The sequence below is a fragment of the Xenopus tropicalis genome, chromosome 10, assembly GCF_000004195.4.
Source record: "Xenopus tropicalis strain Nigerian chromosome 10, UCB_Xtro_10.0, whole genome shotgun sequence".
Lineage (NCBI taxonomy): Eukaryota > Metazoa > Chordata > Amphibia > Anura > Pipidae > Xenopus > Xenopus tropicalis.
In genome coordinates, this window is record NC_030686.2 from 28,514,908 (window position 1) to 28,527,676 (window position 12,769).

The window sequence follows — 12,769 nt, forward strand, 5'->3', positions numbered from 1 at the left end:
GTAGGTTGTGTTAAAAGCACATCAACTACTAAATATGAAATAAACCCTAGTGTGAAAAACTATTTTGAAAAAAAATCCAAATTGAATAACAGAGTATGAAGCTGGTTGTCTCCTATGGAGCACCCACAGTGTCTGTCAAACATTTAAAAAGTTAATGCATCATTCTACCATTTATCATTCTATTTATATCCAGGTGGAGGGGGAAAATTCTATGTATGGGTGATCATGTGAGATCGCCACTTTCTAAACCCACTGGTAGCTTCCAACAACATGGCATGTTCAATGGAGAGAAACAAGAAGAGTATAGAGGGGGAGTGAGGAACCATAGCAGCCTGGTTAGAACACTTATTTGTATTTATTAACAATGGAGACATACTTCACCAGTGATGTTGCTCATAGCAACTAATCAGATCATTGCTTTTGTTTTCTAATTTGTAGAGAAACGTTCAAATCTAATTGCTGATTCGTTGCTTTGGGCAACATCACTGGTGAAAATACTAATAAATAGTATCTAGTAATAGTAACTCCCCTATCTAGTATATTAAATATAGAAATTGGAAGACTGTGTACTACCAATTTAGTAATCCATAGCAATCAATTGGTGTGTAGTAGTTACTGGTAACCTGTAATACCAAATCAGACTATGATCTGGCCATTAATTGACAGACAGGTCATACAAAAGTCCTGGAAATAGTTGTGATGTATAGAAATTTTGATCCCAGGAATGACGTCCCTTTTTATATGTATCGTATAATAAACCATTTTATTTTCTGTTTTAAACTGAGCCCAGTATATATGAATGCAAAATACAGAGCACCACTTGCAATTGTATTGGCAACAGCACATCAGGAAAAGAACAGAAAAACGTTCTAGTTGGAGTAAGCAATGGTCTTTAAAGCGTGGAACTGTGGGTTTGTTCATTTTGTTTATACGTCATAGGTCACCCATGGGTGTCTTCAAATAGGCAATACATGCAAACCTATTATCGTTATCTGACAAATTTTCTAACCTGTCTGATTGACTAAACAGCTGATCACCATGGTACGAAAATTGTCAGGAGATTATTTGGAGCCCACACATTGTTTCATACAATTATATTGGCACATGTACGGCCACCTTTACAGGCTGTTGAATTGCATGTCTGATAGCATCAACTAAGCAACATTATTGGGAAGCTCTAGGCAGGGAAACTCTATTCTTAATGTTGATCCAGGGCTAGGCTAGCAATAATATTTAAGCACTTTAGTACAGGGTTGCCTTGCATATGAAATGTGCTCATAGAATATAGTTTTATTACTTACTATTCTGGCAAAGAAGTGATCATTTCTGACTTCATAGCATCAAATGAATGGGTAAAACCCTCTTACTGTATTTACTATAATGCACTTATTCAACTGTGCCCTGAACTGAATGCTTGAAATGTTCCTTCCTTGTTACAGTCACATCTTAGGGTCATGACAGACAGGACATTTTATCTCCCATAATTAATATCTGCTACAGCAGCAGCAAAACACCCCTTGTTTCTTCTCTATTGGCTAACATGTGAATTGCTACTGGGGAAACCTATGTGGCGCAGCTACTTTCCAAAGTAGCCTGAAGTTTCCTTGGGTGGGAGCTTTGAAAATAGTCACTTTGTGTATGTTTCCTCACCATCGCATGTTAGCCAATGGAGGGGACACGAGGGACATTTTTTTCGCCTGCTGTAGCTGAGATTAATTGCAGGTGACAATGACCCGTCTGTCACTGTCCTCAACAGAGCATGTTAATAGCGCTGACCTCTTTCTCTATTTGGGAATTTTACATTTTACTCCTGTCTGTGTTGTTTATCAGCCAGTAACCAACATAATTATCCCTTCCTTTGGAAAATTAAAAGTCAGCACTGGGCCCCCTGGAGTTGGAGATACATTATATGAAAGTATTTTCAATATCCCTGTTCTGCAAAAGCTGTAGAAATGCATTTGTTAGAGCAATAGGCAGAAAGTAATGCCCAATTCAAACTCCGTCAAACTAATGATCATGTATGTTGCCCCATTAAAAGGCCCAATGAACAGGGCTTGTGCTGAACATAGTTTCTGTTTCTGAAACTATGTATCTGTTTTTTTATGACTTGCTCTATACAGGGCAACATTTGAAAATGAAACTAAACCCACATTTTATTTCCCGACCCAAAGATCAAAGTTAAACAAAACAGCAATCCTATTTTTAGACTGGCGCTGATCATTGAGAAAAGTGTGAGCGAGTACTGTAACTTTCTCCGGTCGTACTGTATGCAGCCCTAGACTTTCTCGTTCAAACTTGGTTACAACTTTGGTCTGATTTCACAGGGCAGGTGCCAGGAAACAGTCCTTATTATCATGTTTATTGTCTGATCTCCAGTTGGAATGAGAGAGAGAGTATTTCTGAGAACTCTTTGATTTTGGTTTTTACCCATAATGGTGTTTAGAGTCAGATCACTGAGCTAAAGGCTGCCAAAAGAATGAAGAAAAACCAGCTCAACATTTTGACTGGCCTTGGAAGATGGGTAACTGGCAGCGAACAGCAGCTGTAAATGAATAATAATGATAATTATAATAGGCAATAATTATGATGATAAATATCAATAATATTAATAAGTAATTCATATCCATGAACAATAACCATAAATAAAAGTAATACTAAATCTGAATTACAATAAATTATAGTGACTAGATTACTTGAAATCTTAGGGACTTGTCCAGTGATCTGGTCACCCTATAATAAATACTAATAATAATCTGTAAATCTCCTCCTAAGTGTTTTAGTGTTCGTCACTATACTTGTCACCATACAGTACCCAGCAAGAAAGCAATATTATTGCCAGGCTGTGGATAAGGCTGTGGATAAGGCAATGTATAGACAGGGTTGGAAATTATTGTCACATTTTACTTCTATCTTTTAAGTGTGCCTGCTCCTCAGGCTCCTCCGTCTCTACTAGTGCTGGAGTAAACACAAAGTCAGGCTCCTTGGACTAGAGCAGGGGTGGGCAAACTACGGCCCGCGGGCCACATCCGGCCCCTTGGCCTTTTTAATCCGGCCCGCCGACGACGCCAAGTCTCATCACGCGAGACTTGGTGCCATTGGCGGGCCGAAATTAAAGAGACGAAGGAGGGCTTAACGCTGGCCTGGCCCTGCCCGCCCTGGTCCGGTCCGGCCCGGGGGTAAGTAAATGTGGCCCGTGAGCCCAAAAGTTTGCCCACCCCTGGACTAGAGTCAAGGACATACCTGCACTCTCCACCTCCTAGAGGCTTAAAAAGGGTTTCTGGAGGCTATTATGCCATTTGCTACTATAGGCACCATCTCTCTTTATAAGTAGTAGATATAACTACATCCTATACCGATAGCCGCTGTTACTTTGCAGAGGCTATTATCCCACAGCAACTTACTTTACCTGCTATGCTACAGTCATAGTCCCTTCCCAAAGGCTATCATCCCCACTGCCATTTTGCATAAGGGCTGCTTATGCACTGTTAGCTGGCATTGTCCCATGAGACTAAACATACATTGTAAGATCTGTTTGCTTGGTGACCTTGCCAAGTGAGCGGATCTTCTCCTGATCTGTCCACCTACGGGCTAACAATCAAATTAAAATAGGAGACATAGGCGCCGCTGGTTAGTGTACCACATCAATGAGCCAACAGAAAAATTAAACCTCCTCAATTGATATCTGGCATATTTCATGTAGGGTAGGCGCGTCGTTCCTGCCCATACACGGGCAGATAAGCTGCCGAATCAGTCTAAAGGACCGATATTGGCAGCTCAGATCGGCCTCTGTATGGCCACCTTAACGCAGCTTTCTGTACCTCTGTATTTCTGCAGTAGTTCCAGTGATTCATCTGCCCCTCTCAGGATGTATGGAGCAAGAATGTATTACCACCTGATTTAAACTGCCCATTGCCTGCCTGAATAGTACTTTAAATTAAATGAACAGCCTGCAAAAAGTCTTTGCTTTAGTGATCACCATGCCCTGCAATGCATAACAGTTAGTGCATGTATTTTTTATTTATTCTGTAATTAGAATATTTATTGTGGCACACAGTTATAAAACCCAGACCTGCTCTTCCTGTCTCTCCCTGTCTCTCTCTCTCTCTTTTTTTATATATATTTTCCTATTTTCTGTCCTTTCATCCTAGTTTATTTGCTATACTACAATCTAGCTTTTTTCCATCTTGCTATGCTCTTAAAATTTTCAGACCTAATAATATTGCTTTATAGCCAAAACATTACCTAAAGCCTGCCTTTCTTGGACCCGTAAGGGCAACTTAATAGGTGACGCAGAATAAGTTTAGGGACTCTCCAGTGGCTGGACATAGAGGAATGTCTGTGATGGCTTACTCATTCATTGGTGCTGCTAGCCAGCACACTTACACACACACACATGCTTCTCATCCAGATCAAGCCGCTGGGGGCAGCCATTCATTCACTGCATAGTCATATGGCACAGAAATACTACTATAAAGTAGTGCAGGCAAAAGTTTTTTAATTGCTTCCAAGCAAGGTCCCTGCATAGCACGACGTCTTCTGTTCTGTGGGAATGCAGGTTGTGAACTTGGGAGATGTTTATACTCCTACAGGATTCTTATGTCTGCAGTTTTATGTTCTTTTCACGGTAATGTGCTTTCCATTAACATTTGCCTTTCTCCTATGGTGAGTTTATTGGAAGTAGCATGGTTGTTTTGCAAGTGAGAATAAGACAATCTTTTAATGTTGTACTTGAAAACCTTTGTATTTTTATTTATGTTTTCTGTTGTTATAGGCATAGTTGTCTGTGCTATGCAAGGCCCTGCGTTACTAGCAGGCCTGGGGGAATCTTCTCTCTGGTTACCACCATGGGCCTTCATTAGTAGAATAGTACTGATGGGCTTAATGATTTTAACTGTGGTACCAGCACAGTATGCCATCTTTCCAACAAGTTAGATCATAAAAGTGCCAACTACACAGACTGACAGAAAGGGACATTTAGGTGCTGAGCCATGTAGTGCAAAAAAATTGCATGTCAAGTGAAACACTTACTACTGCATTCCATACTTTCTCTGAAAGCAACATCAGCACATGAACTATTTGTTGAAAGCTGAATAAGATGGGCTTATGTAAGTGGGCAGCCTTATCAACACGTGCAATACCAGGATTCGACTATAACAGTGGGAATACATTATCTGGGGTAGCAAGAGAACAATACCTGCCTTAGTGTACATCACTGACTGTAAAGTTACATGGGCCTGTTTTTAATGTGTAGACAGACTAGTTCCCCTTGTTTGACTGCAGGAAGGCAGCCCACATTTTCATGTGGTTGTATCAATTCAACCTATTTATTTAATGATAGTCTTAATGCCTTTAAACTGGTTGTTCTTGGAAATGTCTGCCTTCTAAAAAGCAGGGGATCAGCATGTAACCCACATATTTTTGCCAGGACACACTCATCCAAAGCAATAAGAAATGCAGCTAATGATGATATGGGGTTAACCTTGACGTGATGTTTTTGAAAATATATGCATTTACAAAAAATAAATATGGGCCCAGAGAATGTGCATTGATTGATGCCCCTTTCTTGTATGTGTGAAGCAACTTGGCTGGCTCAGTCACAATTCCATTGTACTATAATTGTATAGGCTTGGAGTGCTTTCATTACTTCCTTTGTAATATGTATAGATATGAGACTGCAGACTTGTTGCTACACTTAATTCTGTACTAGAGTGGGTGAGGGGGAGCAGGATCATCAACAAAGAGCAAGATTGCATTCTCTATAGTGAAAGAGGCACATTTCTGGGTTTAAAACTGAACTATTATAATATATTTTAATTACAGTTTCTTTGATCAGCTAATATTGGATTTAAGGTTTGCCTTGTCCTCAAGAGCTTTCAGACCAAGCAGTAAACTTGAAGGGTCATGATAAGTCCTACAAAACCATATTAAAAGACATCAGAATTCCCACTTCTCATTACTACTGACACGGTTAAGACAATTATATTTTTTATATTTTAGAAGGCAGGAAAATATCTTGGACTTTAAAGGGATACTGTCATGATTTTTATGGTCTTTTTATTTCCAAGTTATACCGTTTATATAGCAAATCATTTACTCTGCAATTTAAAATGTTACTCTTGAACCAACAAATGTATTTTTTTTTAGTTGTAATATTGGTGTGTAGGCGCCATCTCAGTGCATTGTGCCTGAGTCTGAGCTTTCAGAAGGAGCCAGCACTACACATTAGAACTGCTTTCAGGTAACCTATTGTTTCTCCTACTCCCATGTAACTGGAGGAGTCCCAAGCCAGACTTGGATTTCTTACTATTGAGTGCTATTCTGATACCTACTGGGAGCTGCTATCTTGCTCCCTTCCCATTGTTCTACTGATCAACTGCTGGGATGGGGGTGATATCACTCCAACTTCCAGCTCAGCAGTAAAGTGTGACTGAAGTTTATCAGAGCACAGGTCACATGACTGTGGGACACTGGGAAATGAAGAATATGGCTAATCCCACATTTTAAAATTAAATATAAAAAAAAAAAATCTGTGAAAAATGTATTTCAATGCAGGATTCTGCTGGAGAAATACTATTTACTGATGCGTTTTGAAAAAAACATGTTTTCCCATGACTGTATTCCTTTAAGAGCAGAGAGTAAAATGTTGGGATCCTTGCTCCCAACTCCTGGTAGCTGTCCAGTTCTAGGCATATCAGGCTGAAAGGGAATGTGTGAGACCCAAATCTGATTCCAAAGAAGCAAGCATTTAATCGGAATGTGTGTGGGTTCATTTGGCCAAACAATAGTTAATACATAGTGACTTTGGAAACCACTGATACAGCATCTGGCCAGAGCCGCTAGTGCAGGGGAGCAGGTCGTGTGAAGAGGCAGAGTGCTGTGTGTGTGTATATGTGTGTGAACACAGCAGATGAAGCCTGGGAACCTGGCCGATGGACCAGGCAGGAAGAAAACCTCTGGGACTGGTGCTCTTCAAAGGGGCGGATTGAAAAGGCATGGAAAGGGGTGTGGGAGATTGGAATAAGGCTTCGTTCTCAGGAACCTACAGATGTCCCCAGAGCCAGTCCCCTGCTCCCTTCACAGCTTCTCAGAAATAGGGATTTGATGGTGAATCACACAGGCTTCTTCCTATAAGTGAAAGCAAATGTTCAGTGTCCATTCGCCTTCTATCCCTATGCCAGCATTGGAAATTGTGTACTGGTGAGATCTTCATAGCTAAAGTATATAGGCAAATACATATGTCTACTGACCTTGTATTCTATATTCATATATGTTATACTCTCATGCAGTGAGACTGTAGAGTATGCATAGGATCTGTGTTGGTACTTTTGTGCTGTTTATGACACTGCCAGTCTTTGCAGTGCTACCTACTGTTGCGAGCCTCTGTTGTGCTTTCCACTGACTGGGGGAATCACTTGTTGTGTGCAAGTGGCACTGTAAGTGTGGTGTGTCCTTATTTCCTACTTATCACTAACACTGTGGCTTTTGCATGTGGGAGGCTAGAAGTGTGTTTGTGTATTGTGGTTTGGCTCCCTGCCCAGTAAGATAAGCATCATACACAAACGGGGAAAGCTATGACACCCATTGCAGACAGTGCAGAGACCCAAGGGAGAAGGTTGTACAAAGGACATTACTGGCTTATGCAGTGTATCTTTGAGCCACCGACTGGACGTGTTTGATATGGGGACTGTGGTAACACGCGGATTGTGGTAACATTCTGACTTTTGGATTTGCTTTTTAAAGGACATTATAGTTGAAGGTGGTTTAGCTTCACGTCCAGTACTGGTTCTGTGCGCACATCTGGTGTAGTAAATGTGGATAAAAAGAAAGAAATAAACCCACATGACAAACCATGATGTTTGGCCATTTTATTTTTTGGCCTTCCAGTTACATAAGGAGTGACATTGTTAGCAATGTAGAAATTTTGATTTATACAAAACAATTAAATTAGTCTAGAAGTAGAGATTGCTGTTAGTAGGGGTATACGAAGGGAGGGGTGTTCTGTAAAAAGCTAAGATGCCAAGTCTTCCCACTAACTGCTGTTTGTATTCACTCCTGTGTCATGCACCAAGGAATACCATGCAGAGCCAGGTGGTGCCAAGCTGACTCTACCAGTCTTATTGCCTCCACTGTACCAGCAGGGTTGCGTAACCTTCATGTTCTTGTTTGCTGTGAAGGATATGCATAGACCACTCTTTTACAACACTGTTATAATAACATTAAGTTATATATGAAAGATATGTTTATGTAGGAATGTTCTTTGTTATCTAAAGGGAAATATTTTGTTTGCTTTGTTTATCTGCTCTTTACTAACTGTCAAACACGTGACATGTAAGGAGACTTTACCTAATCTACTGAAAATGCTTACACACAAAATAGTGTGTATAAAATATATATATATAATATATTATTACACCCTGCTTTCCAGTACAATATTCAACTACAGCTAACATTAGGTCAATTAAGGGGAGATGCTAAGCTTTACACATCTATTGTATGCACTAGCACATATATCCTATGGAAACTATATAGACTATGGACTCTGGTTAATAGATTGTAATGGAGAAATACATACCTGGGTTGCTTCTTTTAATATACAGAATGCTTTTTAATAGGAGTAAGAACAAATGCAAATCACCCCTAGACCATAATAAAGCAAAAAACACAAGAACATTAGAAAGACTGTGTACCACTGATAAAATCCATGTATTTGATTCTAAATAGGCAACTGACATGGGTGAATATTAACTAATTATGCTAATCGATGTTTAAATACTTAACACATAGCTACGGATTGCTGGACAATACAGATACTTGACAGGATTCCATGTTTTGTGTTTCAGACTTCAGTGTAGGTTAGATCAAAGTCAAAACCTTTTGCCCTTCCAGGTCTGCCTGTGACCCCAACTTAATCTACTGAAACCATTTAGGGGTTAAGCAGCTCTTCCAGAGCTAAAATGTGTATTGTGATAATCAGGGATAAATTACAAGGGATGATAAAAAAATAATACCCTGTCTGAGAGGTGTTCACTCTGTAAAACTAACCAAGAATTCCTAGTTTGACCACTAGAGGCCACTGTTTCACTAAAGTAAATGCATAGTTATTTTGAAAAAGAACTGCATGGCACATACAAACACATAGTTGAATGAAGCTACTTAATCAGAGTAATAATTGTCAATATGATTTACTAAAGATTTTTTAACAAGAAAACTTTTATACTGCTTATCTAGTATAAATAAATTTGAAGCAACTGGACTTGTTTAGTAATCATTGAAGACGTTTCACTACTCATCCGAGCAGCTTCTTCAGTTCAACTTCAGTTGAACTGAAGAAGCTGCTCGGATGAGTAGTGAAACGTCTTCAATGATTACTAAACAAGTCCAGTTGCTTCAAATTTATTTATACTAGATATACCATGACCTGGATGAATGAAAATCTTCATAGACATATTTTATACTGCTTATTTCTGAACACTGTACTACAGAGCCTACAGTCTAATTTTTGATCACTGAGAAAATGGATAAATGAAGGTTAAACATAGGTTCGGAAAGGATCCCAAACTTTCCCGGAGTAAGAATCCAGAGTTCCTTATCCGTGAAGCCACTCCTTATTTACAGCTTATTTCTGGCAGTACATATTTTATTTGTTTGCTGCAGTGTTGAGATTAATTTGTGGTGGTATGAGCCAGCACTTCCTTCTCTCTGCAGAGAGTAAAAGTGATTAAGCATTTCCTATTAGAGGGGGGCCTTGCCTATTTTAGGTTCTCATGATTTCATTTTGGTGAGTAAAATTGTCACAGGGTTAAACAGGAAGAGGGAGCAGTTTTTCCCTTTAAAACCACACAGGACACTCATTTTCAAAGCATTTAGAAGGGAGCAGTTTGTCTGTGTGGGAGGATCCCCCTCCTTTTCTACCCATCCCCAGCAGCCCAGACCTGTTTTCTATCAGACACAAATTGCCTTATGCCTTTTGCCCCCCCCTTTTATTTTGCTTAGAAACAAGTTGCCCAAGGTGAGAGATGGCACGAGACCCAGGTAGAGAGTGCACTCAGGGTGCCCTCAGTGGTGCATTGCACAACAGTATGACATGTACAGCAAATTGCTTTGGCCCTGTCTGGCAGTGAAAGGGTTAACATGGCTGTGTTTCCAGGGCTCCTGTCCCAGGAGAGACCGCCGCCATATGATCTCACAATAAAACTTTCTTTTTACGATCCGTGTAACTATTTCCTTTGCTATTTTCTCTTGTGAACGGCTGCTGTTGGGCTGGCAGGTCCTGTTTCTTTCTCTGCTTTCTCATCATGAAGATATTTAACAGTCCCTTATGGTGCCTGGGATACACAGTAAAAATGGATTATTGAGGAAGGCCTAACTGATCTTTTGCATCATGTACTACTTTGGTAAGTAGGCTGGTGTAACCTCTTCCTGGCTCCTCATCCATCCACCTTGCGGATCACATTGCAAGCAGCTCAAGTTATTAGATTCAGTGACTGCTAAGTGATCTATGATGCCTGGAGAAAGCTTAGCAAATCCTTCATTGGTTAGACTTTTCTGGAGTATCTTGGTATGAGGTATGCAGTTGTGTTAAGGTGGCCATACACGGGCAGTGTATAAGGGCCCTCCGACAGACCTCCCAAACCAATATGTGGGCAACCGCATTGGCTAATTGATGCAATCCTCACTTTTCATATCCCCTGTGCTGTAATGTAATTGCAATAGCCTGATGTTGCTCACCCAAGGTGGGCATATCGGGGAAAAGATTTGCTTGTTTGACAACCTCACTAAACGAGCCAATCTTATTGTGTATGGACTACCTCTACTTTTTGGTGTCCTATGGAGATATGACATGATTAGCAGAAGCGCTATCCTGCTTATTTAGGATGTGGATGCTTTAACCTTGTCTTTAGTATGTTGCGGAATGTGGCAGAGAGGAGTTGCAGGGAAAGTAACAAGGTGGGACAGCTGAGATTTTTTCTTTCTTGGGTGCTAGATTGGCGCCACATTTAGATAAGCAGCAGAGGTTTTATGAAGTTACATGTGCTGGTCCTTTGCTTTGGCTCAGGGAATGTAGAGAATGGAATACAATAATCATACTGAATAGTGTTTGTAAGTACAGAACAAGATTTCATGTCATCTCTTTATATCATAATAATTATAGGAAGTAAAAAGGACTATAATAAGTATGTCCATAATTTGCAATCAGTTGCTGCATGGATGGGGAACCTAATGATGTTGCGGATGATAAAGAGTAAGGGGAAACTTCAACCATCAATAAACTGAGCTGAGGGCTTCCTGGGAATTGTCCTGCAATAGTCAGGATGTGACAGGCTGCACTTACATGGAGTCCCCTTTGGTGTATTCAGGCAGTGGCTTTAAATAAAATGCCACCCCACCCACCAACGCAACCTTTTTTTTATGGCACAACCCTTATTCTAATTGTATTTGATAAACTGCTGGGGGAGTTGGCTGGTATGCAATCTTTTCCCCCATAATGTTGAATTTGCTCACTACATATTAACTGACCCAAAGCCCTGTTTTAACTTTAATTTCACATCCTGGTGGTTGTAGCAAATAATTGCTGAACCTGTTTGGCATCTCTGATCTGAAAATCTTATTTTGTGCATGAATACAGTTATTTATTTTATTTATAAAACCTTGACAATTTATACAAATTGAGTAAAATATGTATATATCTAAGTTTCAAATTCAGAGTGTGGGCAGCATCATGCTTGGCATGTGGATTAACCACAGGGTTTTCTAGGAGTTTCTCTGCATTGCAGTGATTTCAGCTTCCTTAAAGGATTTTTAACATTTATTAAATTGATTGTACTCCTTAAGCCAAGGTTGCATTAGTACCCCAGGAAAAAAAACTATAAATCGCCAGTAGTGTCCTTGTGTAGCTTGGTTTCCGGTTCCTAGGCTCTTAGCCTATACAGTTCTGCCTGTCATTTTTTTATGCACTTAGGGCTTATACCGCTGCTCGCCCCCTGGCTGCCACCTAGGAGCAGGCAAGGCGTATAAATGCAAAGTAAGCTTTATACCCCTCAATTCAAGTGCAGCTAGTTGCACCTGTTTCCAAAGTGACCTCGGAGTCTGTGGCTACTAATCAGGAATGACTGGTTTATGGTTTTGTATCAAAGCAAATATCTGGTTGCTGTGGCTTACTAGATCCACAGCAAATGTGGATTTCTTATTACAGCCCACCCCCATTTATACCTGTAACATTTAGTTAGATTTGCTTTAGTGCAAATTTAGAATCACAGACACTTGCATATGCACTTAAATTCGCTAGAAACGTAGGCAGGCACTCTGTGCTCTGACACACTTTTGCTTCTCACATCTGCTGGGCTCTCCCTGGCTGGCAGCTGGCAAACAGCTGGGAGTGATGAGAGAAAGGCATGGAGAAGACACAGGGAGCTGGCAGGGTTTGCTTAAAGATGCTTTTTAATTTTGCTCCTAAGGCTGGGGGGAAAAAGGCAGAAATCCAGATTACACCTATTTTCTACATAGCTCAGATCTGCCACATCATTCTATTGACATCTTTTCCCCCTTTGTTTATTTACTTTTACTTCTTTCATCCTACAACTTTTTCACCCACATTTTTGTTTTACATTTCCTCCCACTTTTATGGATATGTGAGCATGAACTGAAACAATTCCATTGGTTTTATTTTGAATTCCAAGGTGAGAAAAAGCAGAATGTTCAAGTTCAGACTGTCCCACCAGGAAAACTCCCACCTGGCAAGGAATTTACAGGAGGATGCCCAATACTGCAT

The 12,769-nt window shown here is 40.2% G+C and overlaps 1 protein-coding gene across 6 annotated transcripts in view; it reads left to right on the forward strand.

Annotated features, from left to right (window-relative positions):
- bahcc1 (BAH domain and coiled-coil containing 1) overlaps nt 1-12,769 on the forward strand; it is a 104,192-nt gene that overhangs the window by 41,010 nt on the left and 50,413 nt on the right. The gene's annotated exons all lie outside the window — the stretch shown is intronic.